Here is a 16491-nt window from a genome sequence, read left to right on the forward strand (position 1 = left end):
GGGTGGCTGGCGATTTTGCACTTGTCATTGCCAAACTGAAAGCTTAATGGGCTCCCCCTATGGTTGGAGTAATTCCATGGCTGGCAGCAAAATTTCATGCATTACGAAAAGGACACAGAATGGCAGAAGCAATGGTGAATATTCACTCAGAATGCCCATTTCAAGTGTGGGCTGTTGGCAGATGTCAGGAAATAACTTTTCCATTGATACAAGAAAAAAAAACTCATTAAATCTTTGTGTAATGTAATATTTAAAAATTAAATGCACATTTGACTCATTTCAAAATTAGGATTAAAATTGATTTGTCACTCTCTTGAATATTTCAAGCCGCTGTCATACGTGAATTTTGCAGGAAATAAAATTTATTAATAAGTCATGATATATCTCTGCATACGAAAATATGTTGAATTATTTGGAAAATTCAATGGTATTTCCATATAATGAATTTTTAACCTTATGTGAATTTCTCCCGAGAGTCGTTTCGGCATGAGCATATTCTGGCGTTAAGACGCGCACAAAGGAAGGCAATTGTGAATTGCCTCCCTTGTAATTTCCTGGCAGTCGTCGCTATCATATCTAGTTTGGGGATCCACGTACATCTTCCGCTCAGCCCGAGATGGAGGGATATAAGTCAAAGCTGAAAGGGCATTTAATATTATGTCTGTCATATGAGGGTTCGCGGAGCGACTTTGAGCGGTGCTTCTTATGAATGTACAGTAGAGAAAATGCAAGTAGGACTTTCCCAGATTCTGGGAAATCTCTAAGCATAGATACGATGAATTTTCCGTCTGTCTCATCGTGGTATTTCATAAGTTCCAGGAAACTATTGACGTTGGGAATGAAGAGATGTGGATTTACTGCCCAAATTTCTACTTTCGCCACTGTGTGATCTGAATGAGATTTTCCCTGGGCCTCTTTAAGTGAGAAAGAATCTTTTGCTTGTGGGTCGAAAAGTTGCTCAATCTTGTGAAGCATGAAATTTCAAAGACGGCACCGGAGATAGAAAAAGCCTCCCCTTTTGGCGCCAATCCATCTAATATTGGAAATCATAAACGCCTTCTCGCACTTTTGTGTGTTTGCTCGGGAATATCCTCGATGCTGGAGGACTGAGGGCCCTTCTGCCAGGGACTCTCGTTCGGCACATCACGTCAAAGTGGCAAATAATCTTTTCACATGTCCTCCGCCCACTCGAGCTCCTGTGATGGAGCACGCTGGGGATTGTGTGAAAATCCCACACGCGGGGAAAGTGAGAGAGTGTGTATTGAAAATATGGCATCGGTTGTGAGCGACGATGGCGAATTTACCCCATTTACACTTTAAATTTGTTGCAGGCGTCGTGATTTTGCACATTTTCCACCGTTTTATCCACAAAGTCATCAATAACATTGATAAATGGTTGGATAATTATCCTGAATAAATTTTCCGTGCGATGTACACACAAGTCATTCTGAGCATAGTTCATCCTTGGGCAAACGATCCCTTCCGCGCAAACTATACACGGAGTTTACTTTTCAGGAATTTTGATTTGCTCAACTCTTCGCCAAAGTTGCTAAAGTTTACCATACTTTGCTCTTTATTGCGAATATTTTAGAGCTGGAGCGGGTGGAGAATTCTCTATTTGTGAAGTATGATCAGCAATGTTGTAATAAATTTGAAAATCCGCGAAAATCTCTCGAGAGTGTGTATAAAGCAACACTGTAAGCTTTTTGCGTATTGTTTAAAAATCACTCGAGTGTAAAGTTAAAAGATTATATTTTTTCGCTGTGATGGGAATTTTATTTTAATTTTCGCAATTTGCAAGATGTGAAGCAGAGGAGAAGGAATGTGTCTAAAAATAGAACACGTCGGCATATCGAGTCTTTTTTATCCTCGGCACAGCCTGAAATTCTTAGAATTGGCAGAGAATATACAACTAAAGTGATATGCTTTAAGATTAAATTTGTGGCTTTTTTTTCTCATGATGCCTCGATTTGTGCCTGTTTATTTGCCACCCCCCGCGTGGCAATTGCGGGGGATGAAATTCACATAACATAGTTTGTGCCAATGGAAGTCACCACAGCATGAGAAAATATTTTCCATTTCGCTGAATAAATTGATTGTTGTGCCAATCGAATTTATCATCTCTCTTTCCCTCTCTGGAAAATAGGAGGGTATGCTTCGGTGACTCCTTTCTCCCTCGCATGGGGTCGTGGAGAATAGAAATGATGGCGTTGGCAGTGGGACAGAGTGCCGTGAGGAATTTCCCTCAATGATTTCTTGGCAATTCTCTTTAATTTTGCGCTCCTCAAGTCAGGATCATCATAACAATATGTGAATAGAAATGTGATAGACGAATGCGGGACATAAAACAACCACTTTTCTACGTTCTACAACTTCTGAGACAGAAGCGATGTAACATTTCATTTCAGCACAAATTGTGTATCATTTGAGATGAAAGAAGTTGCAAAAACAACCCTTCGTTCTTCGCTTGACACTGTCAATATGTATGCATACACGTGAGCTATACAATAATGCCCTTTGTCTAAATATAGACACAGTCAATATTTGACTGTATCCGCCGAAATTTCTATATGTGCAAAAGTGAAACAAGCCGACAAGGAGAGTTTCTGGGAAAAATCCTCGTGAGATCGTCTTTCAATCATGCCTTTTTTCATGGCGCCCACAGTTGAGTTCGGAAGGTGATAAAGGATTGTGGGTGAGAAATTTAAGACTCCCCCCAATGGGTTTTGTGTCTCTTCACCCTTGATATTTATTTGGTGCTTCATTCAATATTTATTCGATACTTCTGGTGTCTCAATAACCCCACCAATTCGTCCTTTTTTCGCCTCAATCCTCGCCCGTACACTTTGGAGGAAGTGTAGTAAAAATAGCGAGATAAATTTTTAACCCTTGTAGCAACAATTGTAAATATTCAGCAGCTTCTCGGGGGTATTTGCAATGGCGGCAGTTGAAATAATAAAATTTCATGCAGCGACGCGACAGCAAAGTTCGAGGAGAGCTTTTTTCAATCTCCAATATGCGGAGCTTTGTTCCGTTGTTGCGCGAGGGGGAAACGCACTCGGCAGACTGCCATTCTGCTGAGCGTGCACGAGGAGTGTCAGTGAGTTATGGTGTGCATCCCATCCGGAAATATATTACGGCTCATGGGAGGGATGCATCGTCAAGACATCGTGGGTGGCATCCTCCCAGTATTGGCCATATTTCTCAATATTGTCCGCCCGGGATGAAGTCTCGCCCGGAACATGCTGTAAAAATTGTAATTAGGTCATCGCCATTTCCGTAATACAGTGCTTCTGCATGCACCCTGCATTCTCAATTTAACCCAGCAGCATTTTCGCAAGAACCTACATATCGTACGAATGGCCAGGCACTTGCCTAGAATATCTTTCATGCTACACACATATTCTATATACACATATACTGGCAGATTGCTCACGGGAAAGCCGGTTGAATTAACTCGTTAAGCATTGATGCGTAAATGTTCGCTCTTTGGCATATTTGATCAATGTGGTTATTAATTTAGTTTGACCAATAAATTGGCTCATGAGCTTTGTTAAAAATTAAATGTTTTCCATAAACACAATTATACCCAGGTCGATTGCAACATAAATATTTGAAGAGGAGTAAAATTGTGTAAGTCCACAGTGGTAAATTTTCAACAATATATTGTAAAATCAATTGGATTTTCAAACCACACTGGCAGCCATACTACATCCAAAGCATTACTTATTAATTTCACGTGTTATTGTTTTGAGTGATTTTTCGCAAATATGTACAAAAAGGTGTTTTCTTTTAACACAAGAAAATTCATATGTTTTCCGTTAGTGAGATGTTTTCCTCCTTTTATAATATGTAGAAAAATAGAGAGAAAGAGAGAAATATTTTCCCATCATACTTCCCCGGTCCTCCTGCGCTCGTTGCGAGCATATCACGGGGTAGTGCGATGGAGACTGGGGTGGATCGCCCGAGGGGTGGGTCTTTGTTGTATTCATAAATCTATTCCTGTGTTTCGCGGGAAAACAATGAAGCCCTTTTTGAGTTTTCCCTATGAATACAACCCATGTATTCTCCATGCTTATTATATTGTTATAACTGGTTGAATACAATCACCTTGCGGTAGTCAATGGGGGGAAAATGCGGTGGCGGCAAATCAGTGGGTGGCGCTTGCAGAGGAGCCTCACGAGAGGAGAGAGAGAGCGCGGAAAAAAGAGTGAGGCTGGAACTTGTGCTACTCACAAAAGTGGAAAATTAAATTTTTCACAATTTTTCCTCAACTCACCTCCACTTCTTCTTCACGCATTCAAAACCAGCCCCTTGTGCATTTTTGTTCGCCGCCGCTGTATATTTGATAAATTTTTAACCAACTCATTCGCGAAAGTTTATAACGCAATTTCCATGGTTTGTGCCCCGGTGTGCCCAGGAGCTCCGTGAGTTTTATTTTCATGGGTTAAACCGGCGAATGGCGGGCGGATAGATGAGATGGCAAGCGCTTGGCTCTCCCAAGGGGCGGAATATGTGTGTCTCGTGGCTGTTTGTCATATAATTTTACGATTTTACACCGTATGCGACAGCTACAAATGAAGACAAAAATCCACTATAGTTCTACTTAGAAGCTCATCCGCCAGGGTTTTTTTTTCGCACAACCCCTGCGAACCCTGGGCTTTCCAAGGGGCAACTATGTGCGGAAAAGTTTGCGAATGTGTTAATGTGAATAAATTGGAATTTACCGAGTCAAAATTACCCATAGCACATATTTGTGAAGCATGCTGAAATTTTTGGCAAAAATTTAAAATATTCTCATAACTCTCTATACATGCATGGAGCTTTCGCCGGTGAATTCACCTCATAAATGCCCCTTGCTATCTCCCAACCTGGGCGTCCCTTCCGACAACAGGAGAAGCGCTCTGGGACTGTGTGTAGAGTGCAATTTAGTACCGTGTTGGGTGAATGCGGAAAATGTGCCTTAAATATTTTTATTGTCGACTATTTTCGTCGTATTTCACTGGCTGGGTGGGAAATTTATGGTGTGTTCTTGGTGAAAAATCTTCCTCCTGCTTCTCTTATTCAATTTTCCACTGACGACACCGTATAAAGACTCACCCCCATTAAATACTTCGCCCATTCTACACATCCAATTCGCTCTCGCGCGCAGATATGTACATGTATCCGCTATTTTTTGCGTCTCTCCCCTAATGCACACTCCCTGAGCGAGACAGGCTCGCGACTTGGGAATGTATGAAGAGCAATTCCTTCATTAATGAGATAAGGAGCAATTTATCAAATTAATTTAAAACGAGCAGCATTATCAAAACGGCATTATTTATGCGTTGTAGTGGCAAGTGTAATATATGAGCTCTGCCCAGATATATGTTCAGGGATGAGGCTAGAACTCCAGGATGCGATACATAATTTCGCAGGAGCTTTTGGTGGATCAAAATTGAGGGGCGGAATTGATGTGGTGTGAGGTGATGCTTCTCAGGCAAACTCCTGCTAAATCCAGTGATGTAAATAATTATATTTGTCCCATTTGAAGCAGCACGCTGTATATGCGCCTTCCAATCCCATCTCTGTGCAGTGGCAGGAGGACGCCAGTCATTTGTTATGTGGCGGCGGGTGGACTTTGGCGCTCAGGTGCAGTGTTGTCAAACCTAACACAAATTACTGATCCTCTTGGATTTAAAGTCTCACCCACGGCACACTACACCCCTTCCCTGGGTGGTTTAAATACACATTTTCGTGGTTCAGCGGGAGATTGGGTGGAACAAGACAATGGCGTTATGAAGTGGGAAAAACAGCAGTACTTTCTGCAAAAGGTGCTTCTCTTGTTCACATCGCTAGTTACACTGCACTGCCAAAAGTGTCCAACTATAATTTATCGTTTGGCCGGATTGATACGTTTTTATTGGCAGCGCTATTCAGGTGAATTAGGATTTCGCTGGAGCTTTATCGCTATGTGGTTGATTTGTGGGCCTCGAGGAGGGATAAAGGATTGTCAGAATACGAGATATTCTTGTACGACAGTGTAACACGAGGATTGGCAGAGACGCCCGAGAGGGTGGATAATGACTGCAATTTTCAGAAGTAATTACACCTATTGCATCCAAGTGAGTGGTTCACAGAAGGTGTCACACAGATGTGGTGAAAAAGTTGGGAAAAACTTTGCAAGTCGAGGTCTCGCCGTGCCGCAGAATCTGTGCGGTTGGCAGACGCTCCGTTTTACGCGTATAGGGCAAAAAAGGATTATGTGAGATGATGGCAAAAAATTAGTTTGTTCGCTATCGCGAATTATGTGGGGATTTGCCTCAATGGGCGGGAAAGGTGGATTGGGATTATGTTTGTTAAGGGCCAACATGATGGCCGAATGGCCACAAATGCTGAATTTTTAATACACACCCCTCAATCCGCTTTCGGATGGATACAGAGCACTGTGACGAGGAGTCTGTTTTAGTGTGTGAATTCTACTTTCGGCTTCCCATCCACAAATTTTACTACTTGTGCCGTGCAGGTGAGGCTCAAGAGAAGATTTATCGTGTGACAGTGTATTGAAAATGTATTACATTATTCCCCTCAGTGCCTCTTTACATCATATCAAAAGTCTGGCTCAAGTATCGATTTTATTCCTCCCGCCTTGGCGTTTTTATGGGAATCCCTGAGCCTGGCTGATTGGATGGGAGTGGGACTGTGTGAGGTTTATTGTGGGAGACAGAGCATTAGTGTAGTTGAATGAAAGACCTGAATATAAATTATAAAGTCGCCCATGTGATGGGCAAATTGTGAGGATGAAAAGGCCTTCTTTCCCATGCGATCTCCTCATAATGGGTTTGCTTTGAAAAGTTTCCACCTCCTCTCGACCCTGCTTGCTCCTGTGTGCGAAAAGTACCTCCGGAGATATTGAATATGAAGAGTCGTAGCCGGCTTCTCATGTTACCCTCAGACCTATTCGACGCGCTCCGAATTAGTTCACTCTAGAAAATTGGTTCCAATTTTCAAATCATCTCGAGAATACACACACACACACATACCTATACGTGTTCTATGAACAATTTTAATTGATAGCAACAGAAGTTGAGTGATGCATTCATGCCCTGAAGAAGTTTTCTCTCCATGGATGCAATGCTGCTCTGCAGAAGCGTTTCGAGATTCTCGTGAAAATAATATATTTGAGCTGCCAATGGACTACAGATGCTGCCACGGGTGTTTGGGACTCAAACAGCCATGCGATGGGAAAGTTGAAAGTGAGGCAATGGCAATTTGTTCACTATTTATACCTCTCACATGCATTTCTGAGAGCAGAACCAATGGTGAGAAATAATGGCAGAGCGATAGAATTACACTCTTTTATCGTCAATGCTCATTTGATCCCTCTCGAATGTCCAGGTAAATCCCTCCATTTGATCCTGCACACAGTCAAGAGACGGATTTTTTCTCCGCTTCCTCTTTGTGCACGATTGCCAGACGAGCATTCCTCGAGTGAGAGACTTCAGCTCAGCGCATTCGTAAATGATTATTTAAGAATCTGTCATGTGATATTTGTCCACTGGCCAAATGATGTCAATAGAGATGAACTAAAGTGAGTCAAGAGGGGCTGGTAATTTTGCTCTCGATGGCCTCATCCCTAATCAACTCCTTATTTTCATATTCAATCGCTCGCCAGATGTCACGACAGGAATTATTATTGCCTTCGGACGAGGACTCGAATGTTGGTGCAGGTCAGTTTTTCCCATTCACTCTCTTCCTTCCTCTAGAGATTTGAGAGTCTTTTTGTGAGACTGGAAGTGCTTCAATTCTTCTGCACATCGCCAAGTGTATTTGTTGCTCAGTCACATTCAGTCCAAGTCATATCCTGTTGAGGATTTCGTGCCTCTCCTCAATTCTTTTTCTGTTGCCCCGCATTTGAATGGCTTACCGCGTGTGTGGTGCACATTCTCTTCCCAATAAATCATTGGCAATTCCAATTGAAAATCGCCACCCTAATGCGAACCTCTTGGATGATTTCCGCACTGAATGGCACAATAATGTGATTTGGTACCACCCGTAAACTGCAGATGAAACGACACAACAATGAATGTCGTAATTGCCTCTGGGCGATCTTCCATGGGAATCGCACATGGATTGAGCTTAGGTAATATTGGATGTGTGATGTATTTTCAATTGGCACAATGCACAGCAGACGAAATTTTGCGGCCGGCAACTCCAGAACCGATCAGAATTTCAAGTTTTGCGCAATGGACAAAATTTACTGAATAGCTACATATATAGCTTCTGTCTTTTTCCCGAATCAATTCATGAAAACGCTCTGGAGAAATATATTGCAGACATTTTGCTAATGTTCCGGTGTTTTAGGGGTTGAGAAACTTTTATAAAATAAGACATAAAAGCGTGGTCTTGTAATTGCTTTATGTCATAAATTGCACCCATTTTGCCTTAATCCATTGTACATTGCAATATTTCATGTGCTTCAATAGAACATTTTCCGCTATATTGCTCCGTAATTAATGTTAAATTGCTCCTTTCGCGCCACAATTTGAAGAATTCCCATGGAAGGAGCCCTATATACGTTTGTGCGATGGAAGTTTGGTTGTATGTGGGAAAAGTCTCGTCATATATTCCAGAGACCCTCCGCTGTCCCGCTGAAAAGTTAATTGTTTCCTGCAATATTGGAGGGAAATGAAAAATTCCATGGTGTGCAGTTTCATTGCATGTGTGCCTCTCTTTGACCTGAAATTTGTCCAACGATGCAATTTCCCTTGAATTGATATCGGCCAAAGAGAGGGATTTCTTCTCCGCTGGGAAATTACATTGGCACCCCACCCGGAGTGCAGATTAAAATGAGATACCGAAGTGGTGTGAATTTGACTGTTGAGACCAATTTCGGCAGTCAAAATTTCGCATTGGCCTCGCGGGACTGGGAAAATTGTTTATCAAAATACAATTAAAGTGTCCACCTCGATGCCCCGTGTGCATGCATATTAATTCCTCTCATGGCTCCCAAGGGACAAATTCACAAATACAGCCCTTTCAATGGTGTGCAATGACAGTGCAGAAGTGACGCGGCATCTTGCTGGGCCACGTGGAGGCGAGCGAATGGCAAAGCCGATGACTTGCACTATATAAATTGCATTTTTGCAATTTTCCTCCCTCGCTTGTTTGTGCAGCAGTCAAAGAGTGAAATATGGGTGGTGGAGTTTCCACTTGAGCGCTCTCAATTGATTCCCTCGCCCGATGCCTTTGAGTGAATGCTACGGAAATTTTCACCACTTTAGCCACTCCAGGTTTCTCCATAATATGGAGGATTCTCTCCCCTGTAGCGGATGCATCCCCAGCTCTAACAAGCCACTCCATCTGAGTGGCACTGCTGCAGGAAGTGCAGAGAGCAGTTCGCGGGCCCGTATTGATTAGTTCCGACAACAGGTGCGCACACATTTCCGTCGAATTTTAAAATCAATTCGCTGCCACGCTAATAAATTGCCATAAGTGGATATAAGGGTGCTTCGTGAGATACGCCACGGGAGAATTAGACAGTGTATAGATGAATTTACCTCCTTTATGCACGGAAATACTCTTACAACTCTTTAGTCAAATTAAGTGGCAGACTATTGAGAGCGCTTTAAAGCAAGAGCAGCGCTCGTTTCAGCCAGAGTTGATGAATGACAACCACAATGAGATGAGAGTGATTTCTTACCTTCTCCTTGGAACGTTAAGAACAATAAAAGAAACACAGAAAATGAGAAGTTGTGTCAGTTGTACTGTTATCACCCTCGACGAAAGACTATGGCACTCTCACAGCTGGGTAAATTCCTTAACTTTCAAATGGTGGGAATGTGTGAGTGTGATTGGCGGGAAAAATCCGGAAAATGGCACCATTCAGCTGTCAAATAAAAATAAAGAATGGAAGTCATTGAAGCAGCACGACATCAACGAAACACTAACAATAATGGCGTGATTTATTGCCCACGAGAATCGTCTCCGGTCGCCTATTTTCCATTTTCCCGCCTCTCCGGCCTTTCCTTGTTGGCGCCTCCGTGGGACTCGTGTGTGTACAATGGCGCAAAATCAACAAACACAGCAGATTTTTCACCAGTCCGGAAAACGGATTGATTTCTCACTGGACAAAAGGCATACTTTTCCCAAATCTCGGCCCCGTTTTCTATTACAAAGTCAAACTTTTTCCCTCCCAAGCCACCCATTTTCGCTGCACAGTCGTGTCCATGGAGGGCCATTTGGGCTGAGGACGGAGGAAAGATATTGTGTAGTCAAATAGTTGGTAAGGGAGTTGATTGAGAGTATTCCGGGAATAATGCATATATCGTTCTTCTTCTGTGAAATCCGATACCTTCGTGAGTGAGTGTAGAATATCGGTTCCGGGCAATCGTTTTTTCTTGCATTTCTTTACATGCTGTTGGAGAAAGAAGGAATCCAATAATGCATGCATTAAATATGATATCAATTTCAATTCCATAATTGCTTTTCGACCAGCAACTTCAAAGATTTACCTCCGTGAATTGTGTCAGGTGGTCTCTTTTAATTGTAATTCCACCGGCGCTGCGAATAATGTGACTCAAATGGCCAACATTTCTTAGTCACTTTCAATCTCATTCTCCTCATTTCCTGCTTGCCACCCGCTGACTCAGCGTGGAATTAATAATGCCGCCGGTAGACAACAGCGAGTGCAAGGCATAAAAGAGGCCGTCTTGCCTGTCAAATTGAATTGAGTCACATGGCGGCTGACCGACCATCTGTTGGTACTCACGCCGCTTCCGGGGCCCCCCACAACACCTTCGCCCTGTTCCCGGCATTTTCTAATGAGGCAGACACTTACTTTTTGCCCTGCATGGCCCTCAGTTGCTCGATGAGTGACCCTTGTGGCACATTTAGGGCTTCCATCCTGGAATCTCGCCCACCAGGTGACTTTATCCAGTGACTCGTGTAAAAAGTCCACATGAACAATTGATTTTCTGTCCCACTCTCGGTGTGTCATCTGGTGAAATCATGACAACACTGCAGATCGGATTGATTCCGCGTGAAATATCAGTGGATGAATTCACGTGATTTGCAAGAGTCACTGTGTATTTAATTGGCACAATCCACCGTAAAACATATGCTCAATTTCAACGAAACTGTCCATAATTCATTCTGACACTATGGGAGATAGATTGGCGTCACAGATACAGTGAATATGGGTGAAAATTTGGGCACGAAGGTGGTTTTGCGGATGAAATACACTGTGTTTACACATTTGGTATCGCGGTGACAAGAATAATAATAGTTTTATGTCTAATTTCCTCCACAGATTACGGACATTAAATTTATTTGGCATCCCCAGCAATTGGATTCGCAGCCCACACAGTGTTGTGCAAATCTTGCAGGTAAAATTAAATATTAGTCACTCCCTCCATGTGCAATTTTTTCCCTTTTCGACGAACTCCACGCAGTGTTTTTTTACTGTCATTCTGAGGGGTTGTTTTTCCTCCTATTTCGCATGCACGCAGAAGAATTGGGAAAGAATTGCGAGGGTGTTTAAAATGAATACGGAGAAAAAATCATGGCAGAATTACAAAATCGCTCAGCTTTTTTTTTATCATAGAAAGGGATACTGTTGAAACTTGATTAATGCGAATAAAATGTATAATGTCGGTGCACAAGAAACATACCCATTCTCTGGGTGTGAAAAGCGCCAGTGAGAGAGAGAGAGAGAGCGTGAAAGTGAAGAGGAAATTCTTTTGAAAGAAACTTCTCTAGGGTGTATTTTTCCTTGAATCCCTCACTCGTGGCAAATGGGAAAATGATAGAGCTCAAAAACACAATCTTCGTGTAATTCCTCAACTTCTTTTCACAGTTTCTCTTGCATTTTTTCCGTGTTGAAGCGTTTCACCTCCTCGAGCATCTTCTCAGATCTTCTTTCCGCACTCTTTTTTCCACATTCACTATTAAAATGGATTACAATTTAATAACAAGATTGAAGTCTATACATAACTCGTTTGTGGAGGAGAACTGCGAAGACGTCTTCTCTCGCAGCAACTTTATTTTGTTTTGCCTACACAGGAAAAAAATCCCCCAAACGTCGTGTGTGGATTTATATAAATTAAAAAAGTTTCCGCATAGCTTACTTGAGTTGTGCAATGCAAACTATGTCTGAAAGTTCTGGTGATTTAATGATTTATCATTTGATTTGAAAAGAAATGATTGAATTTGTAGAATGCAACTGTAAATATGCTTTTATACTAATTGGAAATATAATACCGTGGTTTTTGGTGTGGGAATGACAGAGCTTTTTTGCCATTCCGCATCCTGTTGGAAAACACACACGATAAGAGATGAATGTCGCTTGACCTCATTGTTCCAAACCAACACGAGATTTGTCAATGGGAGCTTTTATCACGTGCTTTTTTTATCTATTTTGTTCAATACTCAATTATACCGTCCATTTGTTGGTGTTGCGCTATTCCGGAATTCGTGCTTTTGTGCAATTTCAAAGTATATACACATAATGCGAGGGTAAAAGCCGGTTTCACGCATTTCCAAACAAATTTTCATAATATCTCAAATTGCATTTCAACTTCCAATGCATTTGTTTGCACTATTTAATTTGTATCATTGCAAGAATAATGACGAAAATGATGTAAAACCATGCGTGAGATTTAATTTCAATTTCTAGGAAAGTTTGAGTTGAAAGTATGCATGATTGTGATAATAAACCTCTGGATAATCAGATAGAAAGTATAGAGTTAATTGGGCAAAGCCAATCGATAGTCCAATTGAGAAAAGAGTTTCGCCACTTTTCGCCTCCCACATTAATTTCTCCATTGTAGCAATTACGGCCCCAATGCTGTGGAAGTGCATATGAGGAAGACGGAAGAAGGGCATCAATCGAATGGGAATGCCGACAAACAAGAGGAGGAAACCCCGTGATTATCTCGAGCAAATTTATATGCCATTGTAACAACCACTTAAACTAATCTTGGAAACAATTCGGAGCGACTGGGGGATGTTTAGATGGCAACATCATATAAAGTGAATAATAATTCTAGCTTAACTGTGCCAGCAGTAATCCCATAATCTCGCTAATATTCTATTCTTTCATCCCCAAAATTTCTCTCTTTCTCTCACCCACTCTGGGCCCTTTATATGCACAGTCCTTGTGGCCGCTGGAGGATAAATGAGCCACATCACACACTCAGAGAGTGGTTGAAAAAAAGTGGAGGCCTGCCGGGATAAAGGCGCACGGGAGGAAGATATACGCATTTCCTGGCACATCGCCGGGACTGAAAAGAGTAATGCCGTGCGGCTCCTGTGGCGCTGGCAATGGTGCCATGAAAAATGAAATCAATTTAAGTGGAAGCGCCCCATCTTCTCGGCGTGGGTGAGAAAAAATGGCTCACGGGTCACCCGTGTGACTTCTAAATCATCACCATATTCAAAATATTGTCAGATTTAACAACTTCCTGTGGTATTTGCGAGAGCACATTCAGACAGGCTGGCACTCGCAGTTGTGTTTTCAATTTAGGGTGGGAGCTTCGGGGCGGACAAGTTCCGCAAATGACAGCAATTCGCTGCACAGTGAAAAAAAAAACAATTTAGGTTGTGCAGAGATTTCGCGGGATAAAATGCATAATCCCCTAATAATGTTGGGTGTTTTCGATTCAGGATCGTGTCAGTTGCCATCCCCTCAACACGTTATTCCTGGGCTTTTTACTACTATGCATGGAGAGGTGTAGAGAACGCGCGAGCACCAACCATTGAAGCGGAAGCTCGCACACACAGAAATCATTGGGAGAAGAGACCCCCAGGATGATGATTTATGCATTTTATATTCAAATTTTCATGACCTAAATATTCTCCACGGGCGAACAGATTTCCACGATAAAATACAATTTTCTGATAATCTTTTTTGGCATATTTCCCTACAAGCAGCGGTAAAGAGCGAGAGGCACGCCTCATTCCACCCACACACAGCGCACCCTTTCCTCTCCTTCCGCCGACCTGTGTTTTATGGACATGCCTCGATAAATAATCAATTTACCACCCACCGCGCTGGGGCTGGGCGGCAATCCACGAGGGCGAGAGGATAAAGTCTGGGTGGATAAAAATTAGTTCACAGAGCGATTGCAGCCACTCGTTGATCCCGCTTTGTTGTCTAATGTTGGGGTGGATTAAAAAAAATGGGAGAAAAATTAATCATAATCGATTTCGCTATGTGATGGAGCTACAACAAAGACTGCGGAAATTTCTTTTGTATGTACGTCGAATGGAAAATTATCGAGGCCTCGAAGCTAATAAATATGACGGGGAGAGAGAAAGTGGGTGGCTGAATTTCCCGAATTCCCCGAAAGAAGCGTATCGGGAGTGACATTACTCTGCTCGTGGGATGATTGCTGGGGAAATCTCGTTGGAAAAATACACAATTCGCGAGGAATTTAACGAGATCTCGCGGCGAAAAGGGGAACAGGCACGGAAGTTGTCGGGGATGGAGTTACTGGGCGTCTCAGGTATGTTTTGATTCAATCATATCGAGTAATGTTTTTCTCGAGATGGTGGAAAAATAGGACAACAAGAGGCGATTTAGTCGCTATTGCTTGTCTCGATGGTGGAAAGATCATTTTCACTGGCGCGCCGCTGGAGTGCTTTGCGTGAAGCACACTTTGTGGATGAGACGGAAATGAAACATCGGAGAATCCATGGGTTGGAGGGAATATTTTACTGTCGCCGTCAAAATCTATCTGAGGCAGAGAGGAACACACTATTCAAATCAAGACTCAATTTTCTCGAAAATCCACCATCGGGATTGTGACAAGCCCAATTACCAGTTCATTGTTACATGTTGAGTTGGCAATGGTGGGAGTGACACATCAAGTTGCTACTGGGTCGCCCCTTTCCACCTGATTTGGCGTGTTCCCTGAGCCACAGATAGAACATTGTGAATCGATTTCTATACACGTGAAACCGATGGAATGGGTTATAAAATATGTGCATGTCTGCATGTCAATCAATAGTGATGTTGCAGAGGAAACTTGGAATCTGTTCAGTGCACGCGCCGCAGCAAGAGCAATGGCAACGCGTCAGACCTGCAATAATACAATTAATCTCAGCATCGCAATCCAGACCAATTTTGCTTTGGGCTCTTCTGACAGGGAATGACTTGACATTTTGGCGAAGGTACAAAAGCATCCATAATTCTATTTTAAATTCCCCAGTTAATGCACAGAACTTTAAGAGGATTTTTGGAGCAAAGCATAAAATCCGCAAATATCACACTTCTTTCCTATCACTGTTCAATTGATACGTTGCGTCTCGTGCGATCGTTTCTCTACTTTGTGCACTGCATTTCAATGCAGCCACAATGGCATATGGAATAGAAGCACACCGGAAGGCCATGCTCATTGAGCAGATGCTATGTGTTCTTTGACGACTTGACAGAGCAAAGTTTCCTGCATGCACCAGCATTTTCAAGCCACAACTCTTGCCGGTCCCAATTCGAGATCAGAAACATCGTGTCAGACATTTTCTGTGGAAAGAGTTTTCAACAGCCTCTGAGAATTGATTGAAAATAAACACAGTTGATGGGAGAGGGAATTGATATGTAATCCGGGATTAGCGAGATTATTATCGCCTTACTGCTTAATTATTTTCCCGAGTTGTTGTTGAAGGAGTGTTAAATGGAGTTTACGGATGAGCTTCACGGGGAAGTTTGCTTAAGCGGAACGTTTTTTCACAACAATGTTTTTTAAGTTTGAAAATAAATACAGTTTTTTATGCTGCTGCTTTCCTTCCAACACCCAGCATCTGTTTGATGGTGCGCACCATGCAAACTAAAGGCAGAATTTTCAATTTTCTGAAATATATTTGAAAGCATGTTGACAGAGAGTGGAATATTTGAGGAAAACTATTGACATTGAAAGTGAATTGAGTGAATATTTTGCCACTTTGTGAACACCCAATTTGCCATTCTCAAAGCTCATTTCCGTGATGATTTCTGCAGAGAAATGCTTATAATGGATATTTCTATGTTGAAATGGCTATTTTATATACCCTTCAATTTTGACTTCAATTTGCAACTAATGCCGAGGAAATTTTTATGTTTCACTTCCGTTTCATGTGACACAAATCAATCGTTTCAATTTAACAGCACATTACATGGAAAATGTTTCGTAATATGTAGCAAAGCAAATCAATATTCTATGTACTTGTGGCCCCCTTACACATTCCACTCAATACATAATTTATATTAAAGTTGTCTCAATGGTAACAAAGTGGTGGAGTTGGGGAGGGATTTCTAAGAGTTATTAATACTGTTGAATGACGAGGCGAATGTTGGGGATCACGTAGCAATAATGGGTAACATAGTGAGTAACAAGATGATTTCAGTTTCTCATCGATCGCTTACTGCAACAGCTTCTGACTCGTGTTTGTCTTAAGCTGCACGAGATTGTCTTCCATTGTGCCCTTCTTCGCATCATTATATAATATATGTATTCATTGCGTTGTGGTGCATTG

At 42.1% G+C, this 16491-nt stretch overlaps 1 long non-coding RNA gene across 1 annotated transcript in view; it reads left to right on the forward strand.

The window, feature by feature from the left end:
- LOC132264771 (uncharacterized) overlaps positions 1-16491 on the forward strand; it is a 43150-nt gene that overhangs the window by 17423 nt on the left and 9236 nt on the right. Inside the window, exon 2 of the long non-coding RNA XR_009468547.1 lies at positions 11291-11366. This is a non-coding gene — a long non-coding RNA (uncharacterized LOC132264771). The remainder of the gene's footprint in view (positions 1-11290; positions 11367-16491) is intronic.

The sequence above is a fragment of the Phlebotomus argentipes genome, unplaced genomic scaffold (genome assembly GCF_947086385.1).
Source record: "Phlebotomus argentipes unplaced genomic scaffold, Phlebotomus argentipes genome assembly contig_2, whole genome shotgun sequence".
Classification (NCBI taxonomy): domain Eukaryota; kingdom Metazoa; phylum Arthropoda; class Insecta; order Diptera; family Psychodidae; genus Phlebotomus; species Phlebotomus argentipes.